The sequence below is a fragment of the Trachinotus anak genome, unplaced genomic scaffold (genome assembly GCF_046630095.1).
Source record: "Trachinotus anak isolate AG129_WGS33_773 ecotype Australia unplaced genomic scaffold, CSIRO_AGI_Tana_v1 ptg000026l, whole genome shotgun sequence".
NCBI classification, from domain to species: Eukaryota; Metazoa; Chordata; class Actinopteri; order Carangiformes; family Carangidae; genus Trachinotus; species Trachinotus anak.
In genome coordinates, this window is record NW_027273877.1 from 15009527 (window position 1) to 15027553 (window position 18027).

Genomic DNA, 18027 nt, shown 5'->3' on the forward strand with positions numbered 1-18027 from the left:
TCGGATTTATTTGCCTAAATCTGATCTCCTGGTTTTGACTCTGCCTGTTTTCTGGAACTAGTAAACTGATCATCCCCTGCTACTCGCCTGTCTCTTTGTCGTGCTTCTGGGTTCTCTTTTGTCGGCTCCAGTGACTGTGACACCAGCTCTCTCCCCATGACGCTCGTCGTTCCGATTTTAAAACCATCCATCAGCCGATCTTTCCCCGATGCACTTGTCATAGTAATCTCGTATTTTTTATCACCAGTGAATCTGCAGGCAATAAGTCCGGCGCACAGTTCTCTGATGCATTTCATTAACTCCATCGCTGTCACTGCTTCCTCGCCAACCAGTTCAACTTGTACCGTTAAGTTTTTTTCATAATGTATTTTCTTTTCATTTATTCCTTTTTCGTTTCTGTCGTTTCTCAGTCCATTTTCCGTTCTCAAGATGCCCGTCAACTTCCCCATAGTCCCAGTCGCCATATTATCTGTCTGAAAATGAATCCCAAAACGGGAATCAAAACAAAAGAAAACGAACTCTTATCCCCCCAAACAGCGTGAGAACTGTTGGGGGAATAACTAAAACAAAAACCACAGTCACTCAGAACCAACAAAAGTTCATTCAACAGTCGATTACTTGCAAAAAGAGTGGGGGGGGGGGGGGACACTCTCTCTCGCTCACTCCTCTCTTGCTCTGGCCGTATCACCGGACATGCGCAATGCGTGCTCAGGGTGGTATGGCCGTAAGCCGGAGAGCAAGTGACAACTACCCCCTTTATACATGATGATCCACACCATCACAGACATGGCTGTGTATGTCAAGCGCGGGTGTCTTTGCTCGACTTTCTTTCTTTCTTTCTTTCTCTCAACTTGTCAACTTGTCAACTGTGTAATGTCAAAATATGAAAGTGTGGTTTGTGCACTGTGAGCTGAACTGTCTGCACAGTGATTGACAGTTGAGCAGTGGCACAGTCAGTGCTGTTTACTGAAGCAGCAGCGTCCTCTGTTGTTTGCACAGAAAAGTGAAAAAGCTTACAGCACCTGGTATTCCCAGGCGGTCTCCCATCCAAGTACTAACCAGGCCCGACCCTGCTTAGCTTCCGAGATCAGGCGTGCTCAGGGTGGTATGGCCGTAAGCCGGAGAGCAAGTGACAACTACCCCCTTTATACATGATGATCCACACCATCACAGACATGGCTGTGTATGTCAAGCGCGGGTGTCTTTGCTCGACTTTCTTTCTTTCTTTCTCTCAACTTGTCAACTGTGTAATGTGATAATATGAAAGTGTGGTTTGTGCACTGTGAGCTGAACTGTCTGCACAGTGATTGACAGTTGAGCAGTGGCACAGTCAGTGCTGTTTACTGAAGCAGCAGCGTCCTCTGTTGTTTGCACAGAAAAGTGAAAAAGCTTACAGCACCTGGTATTCCCAGGCGGTCTCCCATCCAAGTACTAACCAGGCCCGACCCTGCTTAGCTTCCGAGATCGGACGAGATCGGGCGTGCTCAGGGTGGTATGGCCGTAAGCCGCAGAGAAAGTGACAACTACCCCCTTTATACATGATGATCCACACCATCACAGACATGGCTGTGTATGTCAAGCGCGGGTGTCTTTGCTTGACTTTCTTTCTTTCTTTCTTTCTCTCAACTTGTCAACTGTGTAATGTGATAATATGAAAGTGTGGTTTGTGCACTGTGAGCTGAACTGTCTGCACAGTGATTGACAGTTGAGCAGTGGCACAGTCAGTGCTGTTTACTGAAGCAGCAGCGTCCTCTGTTGTTTGCACAGAAAAGTGAAAAAGCTTACAGCACCTGGTATTCCCAGGCGGTCTCCCTTCCAAGTACTAACCAGGCCCGACCCTGCTTAGCTTCCGAGATCGGGCGTGCTCAGGGTGGTATGGCCGTAAGCCGGAGAGCAAGTGACAACTACCCCCTTTATACATGATGATCCACACCATCACAGACATGGCTGTGTATGTCAAGCGCGGGTGTCTTTGCTTGACTTTCTTTCTTTCTTTCTTTCTCTCAACTTGTCAACTGTGTAATGTGATAATATGAAAGTGTGGTTTGTGCACTGTGAGCTGAACTGTCTGCACAGTGATTGACAGTTGAGCAGTGGCACAGTCAGTGCTGTTTACTGAAGCAGCAGCGTCCTCTGTTGTTTGCACAGAAAAGTGAAAAAGCTTACAGCACCTGGTATTCCCAGGCGGTCTCCCATCCAAGTACTAACCAGGCCCGACCCTGCTTAGCTTCCGAGATCGGACGAGATCGGGCGTGCTCAGGGTGGTATGGCCGTAAGCCGCAGAGCAAGTGACAACTACCCCCTTTATACATGATGAACCACACCATCACAGACATGGCTGTGTATGTCAAGCGCGGGTGTCTTTGCTCGACTTTCTTTCTTTCTTTCTTTCTCTCAACTTGTCAACTTGTCAACTGTGTAATGTCAAAATATGAAAGTGTGGTTTGTGCACTGTGAGCTGAACTGTCTGCACAGTGATTGACAGTTGAGCAGTGGCACAGTCAGTGCTGTTTACTGAAGCAGCAGCGTCCTCTGTTGTTTGCACAGAAAAGTGAAAAAGCTTACAGCACCTGGTATTCCCAGGCGGTCTCCCATCCAAGTACTAACCAGGCCCGACCCTGCTTAGCTTCCGAGATCGGACGAGATCGGGCGTGCTCAGGGTGGTATGGCCGTAAGCCGCAGAACAAGTGACAACTACCCCCTTTATACATGATGATCCACACCATCACAGACATGGCTGTGTATGTCAAGCGCGGGTGTCTTTGCTTGACTTTCTTTCTTTCTTTCTTTCTCTCAACTTGTCAACTTGTCAACTGTGTAATGTGAAAATATGAAAGTGTGGTTTGTGCACTGTGAGCTGAACTGTCTGCACAGTGATTGACAGTTGAGCAGTGGCACAGTCAGTGCTGTTTACTGAAGCAGCAGCGTCCTCTGTTGTTTGCACAGAAAAGTGAAAAAGCTTACAGCACCTGGTATTCCCAGGCGGTCTCCCATCCAAGTACTAACCAGGCCCGACCCTGCTTAGCTTCCGAGATCGGACGAGATCGGGCGTGCTCAGGGTGGTATGGCCGTAAGCCGCAGAGCAAGTGACAACTACCCCCTTTATACATGATGATCCACACCATCACAGACATGGCTGTGTATGTCAAGCGCGGGTGTCTTTGCTTGACTTTCTTTCTTTCTTTCTTTCTCTCAACTTGTCAACTGTGTAATGTGATAATATGAAAGTGTGGTTTGTGCACTGTGAGCTGAACTGTCTGCACAGTGATTGACAGTTGAGCAGTGGCACAGTCAGTGCTGTTTACTGAAGCAGCAGCGTCCTCTGTTGTTTGCACAGAAAAGTGAAAAAGCTTACAGCACCTGGTATTCCCAGGCGGTCTCCCATCCAAGTACTAACCAGGCCCGACCCTGCTTAGCTTCCGAGATCGGACGAGATCGGGCGTGCTCAGGGTGGTATGGCCGTAAGCCGCAGAGCAAGTGACAACTACCCCCTTTATACATGATGATCCACACCATCACAGACATGGCTGTGTATGTCAAGCGCGGGTGTCTTTGCTCGACTTTCTTTCTTTCTTTCTTTCTCTCAACTTGTCAACTGTGTAATGTGAAAATATGAAAGTGTGGTTTGTGCACTGTGAGCTGAACTGTCTGCACAGTGATTGACAGTTGAGCAGTGGCACAGTCAGTGCTGTTTACTGAAGCAGCAGCGTCCTCTGTTGTTTGCACAGAAAAGTGAAAAAGCTTACAGCACCTGGTATTCCCAGGCGGTCTCCCATCCAAGTACTAACCAGGCCCGACCCTGCTTAGCTTCCGAGATCGGACGAGATCGGGCGTGCTCAGGGTGGTATGGCCGTAAGCCGCAGAGAAAGTGACAACTACCCCCTTTATACATGATGATCCACACCATCACAGACATGGCTGTGTATGTCAAGCGCGGGTGTCTTTGCTTGACTTTCTTTCTTTCTTTCTTTCTTTCTCTCAACTTGTCAACTGTGTAATGTGATAATATGAAAGTGTGGTTTGTGCACTGTGAGCTGAACTGTCTGCACAGTGATTGACAGTTGAGCAGTGGCACAGTCAGTGCTGTTTACTGAAGCAGCAGCGTCCTCTGTTGTTTGCACAGAAAAGTGAAAAAGCTTACAGCACCTGGTATTCCCAGGCGGTCTCCCATCCAAGTACTAACCAGGCCCGACCCTGCTTAGCTTCCGAGATCGGACGAGATCGGGCGTGCTCAGGGTGGTATGGCCGTAAGCCGCAGAGCAAGTGACAACTACCCCCTTTATACATGATGAACCACACCATCACAGACATGGCTGTGTATGTCAAGCGCGGGTGTCTTTGCTTGACTTTCTTTCTTTCTTTCTTTCTCTTAACTTGTCAACTGTGTAATGTGATAATATGAAAGTGTGGTTTGTGCACTGTGAGCTGAACTGTCTGCACAGTGATTGACAGTTGAGCAGTGGCACAGTCAGTGCTGTTTACTGAAGCAGCAGCGTCCTCTGTTGTTTGCACAGAAAAGTGAAAAAGCTTACAGCACCTGGTATTCCCAGGCGGTCTCCCATCCAAGTACTAACCAGGCCCGACCCTGCTTGGCTTCCGAGATCGGACGAGATCGGGCGTGCTCAGGGTGGTATGGCCGTAAGCCGCAGAGCAAGTGACAACTACCCCCTTTATACATGATGATCCACACCATCACAGACATGGCTGTGTATGTCAAGCGCGGGTGTCTTTGCTCGACTTTCTTTCTTTCTTTCTTTCTCTCAACTTGTCAACTGTGTAATGTGATAATATGAAAGTGTGGTTTGTGCACTGTGAGCTGAACTGTCTGCACAGTGATTGACAGTTGAGCAGTGGCACAGTCAGTGCTGTTTACTGAAGCAGCAGCGTCCTCTGTTGTTTGCACAGAAAAGTGAAAAAGCTTACAGCACCTGGTATTCCCAGGCGGTCTCCCATCCAAGTACTAACCAGGCCCGACCCTGCTTAGCTTCCGAGATCGGACGAGATCGGGCGTGCTTTTTTTTTTCTCTTTTATTATCAAAAAATTCAAATTTTTACATCATTCAATCTTATTCTCAACATGTAAACTCGGACAGTGAAAGCTAAAGTATGCAGTGATTTATGCTTTTTTTAAAACCCATATTTACATTATATTTACAAACACCAAAGAAAGAAACAACGAAAAATCAGTGCAGTCTCCACGCCCCCAGGAGAGATTCACATTAACTTTCTATGAAGACTGGATCTCCCTCCAATACAGTGAACTGAAGGGTACCGGTGTCCACATTTAAACCCAAAGAAAGAAAGAAACAACAACACCAAAAGGAGAAAAAACCAAACTAAAATGAAATACATTAAAATAAAATGGACTATAATGGCATGATGAAATAAAATACCCTGCTGGAACCAGATAGAACACAAATCAACCAGCAAGGAAGACCAACATTCTGAAGAGACATAATGACACTACTTAAAAAGCAAAACTTAGCACATTGTCTCCTGTTATTCTCACAAGTTTTGCTTTGTCTAAGAAGATTTTTTCAAATTTCTGTTTGTCTGCTTTTTGCATTGTCCGTATATGAAGTTTTATTGAGTTTGTGAAGATCTTCCACCTGTTGGTTTGTCTGTTATCATAGAGTGCATAGTTCCTGGCTGTATAGATTGTGTGTCTGGCGAAGGCAAGGATGATATTGATGAGTTCATTGTTAATTCCTTTTCTCTTTTCCGTTAGTCCAAATAGCAGAGTCCACTGCCAGTCCGTTGTGTTGGAAATCCTGAGTTCACAGCACATTTCCAGGAGTTCTTTGACCTGCTCAGAGAAAGGAATGCAGACGGGACAATGCAGGAGGAGATGCTCTAAATCCTCCTCCTGCTCTTGACAAACAGTACAGTCTCTTCCGTACATGTTTTTGTTAATCTGGTGCAGAATGACGCCTGTGAAGATCCTCCTGTGCCTTATTTTGTAATCTGTGTTAGTGCATTGTGGGTTACTGTAACAAGGACTTATGTTGTGCCAAATTGTAGACGTGTTTTTGAATGGGAATGCTTTCTTCCAGGTTATTTCTGAGGTGGGCCTCCGTGTGGCCTTTTTTAGCAACATAGTGTACCATGTTTTAGATTTTATTTCTTGCATGCTTTTGGTGTGTGCACCAGTCCACAGGAGGAAATCCAGGGTGTCATCCTGCACCTTACAAACAGAGTTTTTGTGGGCTTGTTTCCATTCAGGAGGCATGTTCTTTTCCATTTCCTCACACACCTGTTGTATGTACTGTTTTTTCCCCTTGCACCCTTTGTCCCTCAAAGCAGTCATTATTTTTTCACTGTCTATTTTACCCTTTCCATTCATTATGTCCCCTAATGTTTGCAGCCCTGCTGCCACCAGGAAGCCATATGAGAGGGAGGTGCCCCTACAAGTGAGCTCTGGATTGTGGAGGATGGGGAGCTTCAGTAACTGTGACCTATTGGAGACCTTTGTCTTGAGGAGTGGCCGTGCCAGCTCCCAGGCTTCAAGGATCTCTCTTTCAAACGGTTGGAGATGTGAGTACTGTTTCTTGGGTAGAATTTGGCAGAGGTTGTGTCTGCCACAGTGACCTAAGGAGGTTATTGTTTTTTGCAGGTAATCTTGCCATGGATGATTTTTAGAATTTTGCAAGGCTTTTTTGATTGTTTGAATTCTGAAGACATGTTTCTTTGTTGCAATATCAATTAGTTTTAGACCTCCTTCTTTATAGTCATTGATTATTGTCCTGTGTGCTATTAGATTTCTTTTGCTTCTCCAGAGAAACGTGGAGATGCTGTTATTTATGCTGGTTTGGATGTGTCCGGGTATGTCGTAGACTGCCAGTATGTGGTTTAGCTGTGAGAGCACAAGGGAGTTGGCTACGACCACCTTGCCTCTCAGTGTGAGCCCCCTCATCCTCCACAGTGCCAGCGTGCTGCTTATTTTTCCCAGCGCCTCCCTCCACGTTTTGTCTCTGGCTTTGTCCTGGTTTTTCCCCAGGTGCACTCCCAGGACCTTGACACTCTCTCCTGCCTCCCTGAACTGCCATCTGCCTGGTGACCGCACCACCTCGCCACAGTACATGATTTCTGATTTGTTAAAGTTGACTTTTGCCCCTGATGCTTTGCTGTATGTTTCAATATGAACTAAAACCTTGTCTATGCTGTCCTCATCCTGTGTCATTATGTTAGTATCATCCGCAAACTGTGCTATTTTGTGTTCTTTCCCTGCTGGTGATGTTATACCTTTAATTTGCTTGTCCTTCCTGATTAACATTCCGAGGGGTTCGGCCACCAGGCTGTATAACAGGGAGGAGAGGGGACAGCCTTGCCTTATTGATCTTTGAATCCGAAAAGTGTCTGATAATTGCCCATTGCATTTGACTTTACTGTTTGCATTGCTGTATAGTAATTGTATCCAATTTGTGAAGTTATTGCCGAAACCAAATTTTGCCAGTACTGCCCAGAGGAAATTGTGTTCGACTCTGTCAAATGCTTTGTTGAAGTCCACACCCAGATAGATTCCACCCTGTTTTGTCATGTGATTTATTGTTTCTTTAACTGACAGAATTGTGTCTGTGATGTCTCGCCCCGGAATGCCGTAAGCTTGAGACCAGTTGATGATGGAAGAAATGACTGATTTTAACCTGTTTGCCAATATCTTGGTGAGAATTTTGTAATCTGTGTTTAATAAACTGATTGGTCTGTAATTCTCCAGCAAGGCTTTGTCCCCTCTGTTCTTGTATACAACAGTTATTAGTCCAAGTGTCAAGGTCCTGGGAGTTCGACCTCCATTTTGCATATGGTTATACATTGTGAGTAGGATCGGAGCCAACCTGAGTTTAAAAGCTTGATAAAACTCAGCTGACAGCCCATCTGTGCCTGGACTTTTGTTCTTCCCCAGTTCTCCTATTGCCATCTCCACCTCCTGTAAGGTAAGTGGAGCATCACACCACTCTCTGTCCTCTTTAGACAATTTACTTTCAATACTCTCCATAGCTCCCTCCATACTTTCTGGCTTTATGTTACAACTTGTGAATAACTGTTTATAATATGTTTGTACTGTTTCTAAAAGATTTACTGCATCTGTTATTATTTCACCTTTCTCATTTTTCAATTCTTTTATGAATGTTTTGCTTTGCTTCCTTTTTTCTAGCCCCAAGAAATAGGCAGTACATTTTTCTCCTTCTGTGATATGCTTCGCCTTGCTCCTGATTATTGCTCCCTTGCACCTTTTCATTTCCAAGTGATCTAATTGAGATTTTAAACATATATATTTACTGACATCATAATTTGGTTCTTCTTCAATCTTCTCTAATTCTCTCCTTACCTGTTCTCTGATTTCTTCCTCTTCTCTGTTTTCTATCCATCTCTTTTGTTTGCAATAATTAATACATGCTTTTTTGATTCTTAACTTAGCTCCTTCCCACCACTCTATCACATCTTCTGTGTTCAATATTTCTTCAGTCATTGCTTCTAACAGATTATTCATTTTTCTTCTAAATTTCTCATCTTCAATGCAACTATTGTTTAAGCACCACAAGCCTCCATTTCTAAACTCTCCTGTTTTCCCCATTCTTATTTCTAGCAGAGAGTGGTCACTCCAGCTGTTGGGTATGTATCTTGCACTTTTTAACTGAGACACCACTGCTGGAGTGCCTAAGCATAGATCAATTCTTGACTGCTTCAACTTCCCTTCAACTACTTGTCTCCTTGAGAACTCTCTTTTGTTTGGCTGTAACACTCTCCATATCTCTGTCAGGTTATTATCATTCATGGTTTCATACAGTATTTTCCTGCTGGCATCCTCCTTAAATACATTATTTGCTGAGATATCCATTTTGTTTAAAACAACATTGAAGTCCCCTATTATCACACAATTCGTTTTACACCATTTTGTTATTTGTTTGAAAAATATTTTCCTGTTTTTTTCCTCATTTGAAGCATATACATTTATAATCCTTTGTTTTTCCCCCCCTCTTTCCACATCTATTACAATCATCCTGCCTTCAGCGTCTTTATGCACACAGTCCGTTTTTTCAAAGCTGTTTTCTTTGCATAAGATGGCCACTCCTCTCGCTAAATCTGTCCCATTAGCATACATGACCGACCCTCTCCACAGCGCTTTAACAAAACTGATGGCGCTTTCATCCCATCTTGTCTCTTGTAAACATAAGATATCACATTTGACAGACCCAAGAATGCATTCAATTTTCCCTCTGCTGCGGAGCCCACGGGCATTGAGCGAGAGAACAACTGTCATGGAGAGGGTGAGCTGCAAAAATGAGAGATTTGCTATCATATCTGATTTTTTGCCTTACTTTTTTTGCTTTTTTTCGCCTGCCTCTCTGTATTTTGCCTTTTTCTGATTTGCGTGATCTGTGTGAGGTCCATGTCGGATTCCGAGTCAGCCATTTGGGGAGCTGCTGGCGGTGCGCTCTTCGCCGAGCGCGGAGCGCAGAGCGGAGCGCTTTGCGGAGCGTCCGTTTCAGCCTGAGAGGCGGCGGTTAATAGTGATTTTTCCAGAGCAGGGAGATCGGCGGGTCCGAGAGCTTTTCCCAGTCCCGTCCCCGCCTCAGTGTGCTCTCTTTGGCCGCAGGGCAGACTCATACTAGCGCTCTCGATGTCAGAATCACACCACTGCGCGCTCACCAAGCTCTCGTCTGCCTGCGGCTCTGCGCTGGGACTCCTCGTCTCACCAGCTCCCGCCGCCTCACTGAAACACTCCATCTCCGCCTCCTCAGCTTCGCACTCACTCCCCTCCTGACCTGACTCAGACCCTTCACGGACCTCCTCTGATTCACTGTTCCTACAGACACAGTTTTCCATATTGTTGTGGCATAGCTCACACCTCTCCTCGACTTTTACGCATTCTCTCGCGTAATGCCCCTGGACTCCGCATTTATGACAGGTGAATTCCGGGCATTCTCTGAGGATGTGCCCTGGCTGAATACAAATTCTACACACCTTAACCTGCCTGTCATGAATCACCCTGAAGTATTCCGGCCCCGTGGCCGTTTGAAACCGAGCCGAATAAGGAAGAGACTGTACCGTTTCATTAAACTTTACTTTCACGTACCTGGTCCCGTCTGCGATTCTCGTTCCCGGCCACATTCTTCTCTTAATCTGTGATGTGGCCGACACTCCCCAGCCATGTAGTTTCTGCAGTATTTCCTCGTCCGTAATGTACGCCGGCAGCCCCAGGAATGACACCACCAGCTCGTCATTTGTCAGCTCCTTCCCCAGCACACTCGTTGCTCCGATCCTGAAGCCGTCCAGCAGCCTTTGTTTCCCAGACGTGTTCGTCATCGTGATCTCGTATCTCTTGTTACCAATGCATCTGCATGCAATTAGTCCCCCGCACAGCTCTCTCACACACTTCATTAGCTCCATCGTTGTTACATTGTCATCTCCGTTTAGCTCAATCTGGATCGTTAAATCTTTTTCATAAGCCGTTTTCGTTCCTGCTGTCTGTGTTTTCGCCGTTACCGTTTCGTTTAGTCCGTTTTCCTTTCTCAAAGTGTTTGTAAACTGTCCATTAGTCCTGGCCGCCATTTTGTCCATCCGTAGTTTAAACCCACAAACGGGTTCAAAAAAAAAGAGGGAAAAGAAAAAGCTGTAATCCCCCCAAACAGCGTTAAAGCTGTTGGGGGAATGAAAACACACAAAAACCACAGTCGCTCAAACACTAAAACACGCTCATTCACACAAATAATAACTCGAAAAAAAACACTCGCTCGCTCGCTCGCTCTCTCTCGCTCACTTCCTATCTCTCAACTGCCGTGCAACCTGTCATGCGTGATGCGTGCTCAGGGTGGTATGGCCGTAAGCTGGAGAGAAAGTGACAACTACCCCCTTTATACATGATGATCCACACCATCACAGACATGGCTGTGTATGTCAAGCGCGGGTGTCTTTGCTCGACTTTCTTTCTTTCTTTCTTTCTCTCAACTTGTCAACTGTGTAATGTGATAATATGAAAGTGTGGTTTGTGCACTGTGAGCTGAACTGTCTGCACAGTGATTGACAGTTGAGCAGTGGCACAGTCAGTGCTGTTTACTGAAGCAGCAGCGTCCTCTGTTGTTTGCACAGAAAAGTGAAAAAGCTTACAGCACCTGGTATTCCCAGGCGGTCTCCCATCCAAGTACTAACCAGGCCCGACCCTGCTTAGCTTCCGAGATCCGGCGTGCTCAGAGTGGTATGGCCGTAAGCCGGAGAGCAAGTGACAACTACCCCCTTTATACATGATGATCCACACCATCACAGACATGGCTGTGTATGTCAAGCGCGGGTGTCTTTGCTCGACTTTCTTTCTTTCTTTCTCTCAACTTGTCAACTGTGTAATGTGATAATATGAAAGTGTGGTTTGTGCACTGTGAGCTGAACTGTCTGCACAGTGATTGACAGTTGAGCAGTGGCACAGTCAGTGCTGTTTACTGAAGCAGCAGCGTCCTCTGTTGTTTGCACAGAAAAGTGAAAAAGCTTACAGCACCTGGTATTCCCAGGCGGTCTCCCATCCAAGTACTAACCAGACCCGACCCTGCTTGGCTTCCGAGATCGGACGAGATCAGGCGTGCTCAGGGTGGTATGGCCGTAAGCCGCAGAGCAAGTGACAACTACCCCCTTTATACATGATGATCCACACCATCACAGACATGGCTGTGTATGTCAAGCGCGGGTGTCTTTGCTCGACTTTCTTTCTTTCTTTCTTTCTCTCAACTTGTCAACTGTGTAATGTGATAATATGAAAGTGTGGTTTGTGCACTGTGAGCTGAACTGTCTGCACAGTGATTGACAGTTGAGCAGTGGCACAGTCAGTGCTGTTTACTGAAGCAGCAGCGTCCTCTGTTGTTTGCACAGAAAAGTGAAAAAGCTTACAGCACCTGGTATTCCCAGGCGGTCTCCCATCCAAGTACTAACCAGGCCCGACCCTGCTTAGCTTCCGAGATCGGACGAGATCGGGCGTGCTTTTTTTTTTTTTTTTTTTTTTCTTTTATTATGAAAATATACAAAGCTTTTCAGAACACAATATTTACATATACATACACATTAACAACAAAACAAAGCACAAAGGATAAAAATCATAAATTAATATGAAATCTACCTCCATCATCAATAGAAATAAGGCTACTGCCTTGCACAAAAAACTCCTCAAACAAACTCCTACTCAAAAAGTTCCATCGCAAAGCAACATCTTTCCTTAATACCGATACAAACAAAGCTAACACTTCTATCCTCTTCCCTTCAAAATGTGCTAAATTTCTCCTTAGCCATACTGCATATCTAGCATGACTTAATACAAAATTAAACAAATTAACATTCACAGTTTTTGATGTTTTACTTGAACCAAAAAAGAAAACTTTCTTCCAATCATTCGCTATCAGATCTAATTTCCAATTGTTTTTGATCAGGGTTATTAGTTTCAATTGAAAGTTCTTTAATTCCTTGCATTCAAAAAACAAATGCATCAGTGTTTCAGGATCTGATTTACAAACATCACAAAACCGATCTACATTTTTATTAATTTGGTGAATGACCACATTCGTGTATATTCTGTTATGTCTGAGTTTGAAGTCCAAATTTTCACAGTCTATGCTATTGTACTTGACATGTAAATTTTTCCAAATTTCTTTCACATTCAGATCCTGAAATACCTTCAACCAAACATTTTCTGATGCTGGGGTCTTGATTTCTTTCATCAGCATCAACGTGTACAACATCTTCACTTTTATTTTATTAAAGAGCATTTTCCCATCAATCTGATCAATGTACAGATCTGGTAGCTCACTCTTTCCTACCTGAACTGTTTCCCTCTCTATTGTTTTAATCCATATATCCGGTAAGCTTCCTTTTATGCACTTAATCACATTATCCACCTTAGTTCTACCTACCTCCTCGTCTATCTCCACAACACTGTCAAAAATGGCTCTATTTGGCAAGAAGCCAGGCACATACTCATAAGCAAAATCTCTCACTTGTTTTAATCCTGCTTGTATGAAAACTTTGTCATACAAAACATTCCCACTGTTTTTTATTTGTGGATTCATAAATACTGGCTGATCTAATATTTGATTTATTGTTTTGCAGTCATATTTCAGGTGCTCAATGAAATCTGCCCAAGCTAGAAATACCTCTTGATAAAACACAGGAAGATTTTCCAACATATTCTTTCTGAATCTCATAAAGATCCCACTGTCCCCACATCCTCCACTTTTACACAGAAAATCCTTAAAGAACCCTTTCCAACCATACTCCTCCTTACCATATAGATATTTTTTAACCACCTTTATTCTCAATGCTTTTCGTTTAACATCTAAGTCCATCAGTTTTAGCCCTCCCTCTCCATACCCTGCTATTAATGTCTTCATAGATATTTTAACTCCTTTTCCTCTCCACAGAAACTTACTTATTACAGCTCTCACCTCATTCAAAACCCACTCAGGGAGATCTAGAGCTCCCATCACATAATTAAATTTTGATAGAAGCAATGAGTTAATGACTACAACCTTACCTTTTAATCGCAGCCCTCTCATAGACCACAAATTTAATAATTGTTTAACTTTATTCAATATACCAGTCCATGTGGCATCTCTCGCTTCCTTACTCTGTACTCCTATGTTCACACCCAATATTTTAATGAAGTCTCTCGTTATCTTTAAAGGAATTTCACACTCTTCTGGATTTGTATGCCCTACACACATAATTTCTGATTTTTCTATGTTTACTTTTGCTCCTGATGCTCTCCCATATGTTTCAACATGTTTCATTATTCCTTTTACACTTTCTATGGTTCTGACAGTAAAGGTTGTATCGTCAGCAAATTGATGAATTAGACTATTTGTGCTATATGGTATTTGAATGCTTTGTAAAGAAATGTCTTTTTTACATAGTGTTGCCAATGGTTCTGCTGCTAAAGAATAGAGCAAGGCTGAAAGAGGACAGCCTTGTCTGACTGACCGTTGTACTGGGAAAACATCAGTGAGCATACCATTTATTTTCACACAACTTTTAGCATTTGCATATAGCAACATTATCCAATTAACAAACCTATCCCCAAAACCAAATTTGCCCAAAACCTGTTCTAAATACCCATGTTCAACCCTATCAAAAGCTTTATTTAAGTCTAAATTCAGGACTAGACCACCCTCACCATCATTATTCATACTATTGACTACATCTCTAATTGTACATATGACATCAGTGATGTCCCTACCTGGTATACTATAAGCTTGTGTTGGTGCTATTATTTCTCCTACCACGTCCCTCAATCTATTGGCTAAAGCTTTTGTTAAAATCTTGTAGTCCGAGTTCAACAGACTTAAAGGCCTGTAATTTTCTAATTTAAACGGACTCCCTCTTTTTTTAAACAAGATAGTAATAACCCCTGTTGCCATTGACTCTGGAACCGTTTTCCTTTCCTCCATACACTTATACACTTTCAACAGTATTGGCACCAATATATCAGAAAAAACCTTATAAAATTCATGTGTCAGGCCATCTGAACCTGGACTCTTGCTGGATTTCATTTGCTCTATAGCTATTTTAATTTCATCAATTGTCAAATCATCGTCACACATTTGTTTACTTTCATCTGATATTCTGGCATCAACAGTATCTAATATCTCATCCACACATTCCTGCACTATACCTTCCTTTTGAAACAGTTTTGCATAAAAAGCTTCCACTACCTCCAAAATGCCTACAAAATCTGTCACTCTCTCTCCATTCTCACTTTCTAGCTCCGTTATATAAGACTTTACCTGTTTACTTTTCTCCAAGTTGAGAAAGAAGTTTGTACACTTTTCTCCCTCAACTGCATACTGAGCCCTACTTCTGATAACTGCTCCCTCATATTTTTCTCTCTCATAATATTCTATCTCACCTTCTAATTTCATAAAGTATGTCCTATCCCGATTCGGATCCTCCTCCAGTCTTTCCAGCTCTTTTATTAATTTTTCTTTCACTTCATTTTCCTCTTTCTTTTTCACAAAGTTCCTCTTTTTTGCAAATCTAATACTTGTTCTTTTTATTTTATTCTTCATCTGTTCCCACCATAAACAAACATCGTCTTCAAATAAAGTATTTTCTTGCTCATTTTTTATAAGTCTTGAAATAATTTTTCTATATTCCTCCTCTTTTAACAAACAAGAGTTTAAACACCAAACCCCCCCTCCCCTCCCTTCACATCTCACCCCAAAACCAAAAGTTAAAGCAGCATGATCACTTAAACCCAAAAACTTATATTTTACATTCAAGACCCAACTCAAAATATTTCTTTTAATCAAAACTAAATCTATTCTGCTTTGTTTCACTTTTCCCAAAACCATTTGCTTTCTTGAGTATTCTCTCCTGTTTGGATACATATCCCTCCATACATCAACTAAATCTTCCTTATTCATAACATCAAATAAAACACTCCTTGAAGTATCGTTTCTGAAATTAACACTGCTGGACCCATCCAGCCTTGTACACCATAAATTAAAATCACCAACCAAAATACATCTCTCAGTACAAAAAGTCCTCAAATTATCAAACATTTCTCTTCTTTCCTTTTCAATATTTGGTGCATAGACATTAATTAATCTAAACCTAATGTTACAAAAATTAAATTCAATGACAAGCAACCTCCCTTTGTCATCTTTGTGGACTACCTGTATGTCAGTCAATGTCTCCTCTTTTACCAAGATAGCAACACCACATGCTCTGTGACTCATATTATTTGCAATAATTTTGCCTCTCCACAGTGAGCTGATATCTTTAAAAACTTCGTCAGTCCAGTGAGTCTCTTGCAGGCACAGTACTTCTGCTTTTATGGCATTAAATACCAACTCCGCTTTCGTTTTTCCTCTTAGACCGTTACAGTTAAACGAAGCAATATGCAACATAAGGCATAAAACAAAAAAGAATAGCAGAGCAGCAGCCATACCTCTACTTTTTAACCTTCATCTTCTCCTTTTCCTTCGCCCTCTTCTTTCTCTTCAGCTGTCTGATGGTCTCTGCGCTGACGTCCATCCCCTCCTCGCCCTCAGACCCGTCCGACACAGCTTTCCCGTCTTTTTCATTTGCTGCCCGCGTTCCAAAGCCAGCATAATTGTCTGGATTTTGTGGTGCTGGATTATCAGAGTCTCTCCCTCCTTCGTCTCCTCTCGATTCCCCACAGTCACGGTTTCCCTCCTCGTGGGTCTCTCCGGTCATTCCCGGCTCCTCCCTCTCGACGCCGCCTCTCCGTCCATCCTCCTCTCTCCCCGTATCGGCGCCGTCCTCCGCCTCTCTCTCCTCCTCGTCAGAGACGTCGGAGTATGACGGCTCTTCGGCGTCCTCCCCCGGCTCTCCACACACACACAGGGAGATCTTTTCTTTGCACAGAGCACATTTCCCCTCCGCATCACACTCTCGTGCGTAATGCCCCTGTTTCCCACATTTAAAACAAATAAAAGTGGGACAGTCTCTGACAATGTGGCCAGGCTGTATACACAAGCGGCAAACTTTAACTTGCCTGTCATGGATGACGCGGAAGTGCTCCGCTCCGCTTACCGTCTCAAACTTAGTGGAATATGGCAATGATTTCACAGCGTCTGTGAAACGGACCTTTAAAAACCTCGTCCCATCAGCGATGTCCGTCCCTGGCCACATCCTCCTCTTAATGGACGAGACCGCAGTGACTCCCCAGTCCTGTAGTTTTGCCAATATTTCCTCATCCTCTATGTAAGTGGGCAGATTAATGAATGAGACGACCATTTCATTGTTACCCAGTTCTTTCGCCATCAGTCTGTTGTTCCCAATTCTCAGTCCGTCCATCAGCTTTTTCTTCCCGCTTTCCTCTTTCATCGTCAGCTCGTATGACTTTGGCGTCTTAAAACGGCAGCCAAGCACTTCTCCACACTCCGCCCTCACTTTTCTCAGCATGTCCATCATCGTTGTTCTCTCCTCTCCTTCTATTTCCAACATGATTGTCAGTCTCTTTTCGTACATTTTCTTCTGTTTTTCCGCACTCGCGGGCATTCTCTTCTCCGTCGTCTTTTCCGTTCCTTTGTCTGTCACCGTTGGATCCATTTGAATGATTTTTTAAACACAAAGAGTCCCCCAGACAGCAAAAGCTGTCGGGGGATGTAACCCACAAATTAAATACTAAACTAAAAAATTACAAACCAGCAAAAACCAAGGCTGAAAACGATCCAAAAAAACACGGACTGATTGACTGTCGTGAACGTACGGCGTGCTCCTCCTCTGTGCGTGCTCAGGGTGGTATGGCCGTAAGCCGCAGAGCAAGTGACAACTACCCCCTTTATACATGATGATCCACACCATCACAGACATGGCTGTGTATGTCAAGCGCGGGTGTCTTTGCTCGACTTTCTTTCTTTCTTTCTTTCTCTCAACTTGTCAACTGTGTAATGTGATAATATGAAAGTGTGGTTTGTGCACTGTGAGCTGAACTGTCTGCACAGTGATTGACAGTTGAGCAGTGGCACAGTCAGTGCTGTTTACTGAAGCAGCAGCGTCCTCTGTTGTTTGCACAGAAAAGTGAAAAAGCTTACAGCACCTGGTATTCCCAGGCGGTCTCCCATCCAAGTACTAACCAGGCCCGACCCTGCTTAGCTTCCGAGATCGGACGAGATCGGGCGTGCTCAGGGTGGTATGGCCGTAAGCCGCAGAGCAAGTGACAACTACCCCCTTTATACATGATGATCCACACCATCACAGACATGGCTGTGTATGTCAAGCGCGGGTGTCTTTGCTTGACTTTCTTTCTTTCTTTCTTTCTCTCAACTTGTCAACTGTGTAATGTGATAATATGAAAGTGTGGTTTGTGCACTGTGAGCTGAACTGTCTGCACAGTGATTGACAGTTGAGCAGTGGCACAGTCAGTGCTGTTTACTGAAGCAGCAGCGTCCTCTGTTGTTTGCACAGAAAAGTGAAAAAGCTTACAGCACCTGGTATTCCCAGGCGGTCTCCCATCCAAGTACTAACCAGGCCCGACCCTGCTTAGCTTCCGAGATCGGGCGTGCTCAGGGTAGTATGGCCGTAAGC

At 43.9% G+C, this 18027-nt stretch overlaps 10 non-coding genes and 4 pseudogenes across 10 annotated transcripts; all 14 read right to left on the reverse strand.

Moving 5' to 3' along the window:
- Positions 1-1010: 1010 nt before the first annotated feature.
- Positions 1011-1119, reverse strand: LOC139610349 (5S ribosomal RNA; annotated as a pseudogene).
- Positions 1120-1387: 268 nt separating this feature from the next.
- LOC139609977 (5S ribosomal RNA) lies at positions 1388-1506 on the reverse strand. Its single transcript, XR_011685430.1, has one exon. It is a non-coding gene; the product is annotated as a 5S ribosomal RNA (ribosomal RNA).
- Positions 1507-1778: 272 nt separating this feature from the next.
- LOC139610371 (5S ribosomal RNA) lies at positions 1779-1887 on the reverse strand (annotated as a pseudogene).
- A 272-nt stretch (positions 1888-2159) lies between these two features.
- LOC139609988 (5S ribosomal RNA) lies at positions 2160-2278 on the reverse strand. The gene has a single exon (XR_011685441.1). It is a non-coding gene; the product is annotated as a 5S ribosomal RNA (ribosomal RNA).
- Positions 2279-2558: 280 nt separating this feature from the next.
- LOC139610000 (5S ribosomal RNA) lies at positions 2559-2677 on the reverse strand. The gene has a single exon (XR_011685452.1). It is a non-coding gene; the product is annotated as a 5S ribosomal RNA (ribosomal RNA).
- Positions 2678-2957: 280 nt separating this feature from the next.
- Positions 2958-3076, reverse strand: LOC139610011 (5S ribosomal RNA). The gene has a single exon (XR_011685463.1). It is a non-coding gene; the product is annotated as a 5S ribosomal RNA (ribosomal RNA).
- A 272-nt stretch (positions 3077-3348) lies between these two features.
- LOC139610022 (5S ribosomal RNA) lies at positions 3349-3467 on the reverse strand. Its single transcript, XR_011685474.1, has one exon. It is a non-coding gene; the product is annotated as a 5S ribosomal RNA (ribosomal RNA).
- Positions 3468-3739: 272 nt separating this feature from the next.
- LOC139610036 (5S ribosomal RNA) lies at positions 3740-3858 on the reverse strand. Its single transcript, XR_011685486.1, has one exon. It is a non-coding gene; the product is annotated as a 5S ribosomal RNA (ribosomal RNA).
- A 276-nt stretch (positions 3859-4134) lies between these two features.
- LOC139610047 (5S ribosomal RNA) lies at positions 4135-4253 on the reverse strand. The gene has a single exon (XR_011685497.1). It is a non-coding gene; the product is annotated as a 5S ribosomal RNA (ribosomal RNA).
- A 272-nt stretch (positions 4254-4525) lies between these two features.
- LOC139610089 (5S ribosomal RNA) lies at positions 4526-4644 on the reverse strand. Its single transcript, XR_011685537.1, has one exon. It is a non-coding gene; the product is annotated as a 5S ribosomal RNA (ribosomal RNA).
- A 6455-nt stretch (positions 4645-11099) lies between these two features.
- On the reverse strand, positions 11100-11208 carry LOC139610435 (5S ribosomal RNA; annotated as a pseudogene).
- Positions 11209-11476: 268 nt separating this feature from the next.
- Positions 11477-11595, reverse strand: LOC139610262 (5S ribosomal RNA). The gene has a single exon (XR_011685707.1). It is a non-coding gene; the product is annotated as a 5S ribosomal RNA (ribosomal RNA).
- Positions 11596-17527: 5932 nt separating this feature from the next.
- Positions 17528-17646, reverse strand: LOC139610059 (5S ribosomal RNA). The gene has a single exon (XR_011685508.1). It is a non-coding gene; the product is annotated as a 5S ribosomal RNA (ribosomal RNA).
- A 272-nt stretch (positions 17647-17918) lies between these two features.
- Positions 17919-18027, reverse strand: LOC139610365 (5S ribosomal RNA; annotated as a pseudogene).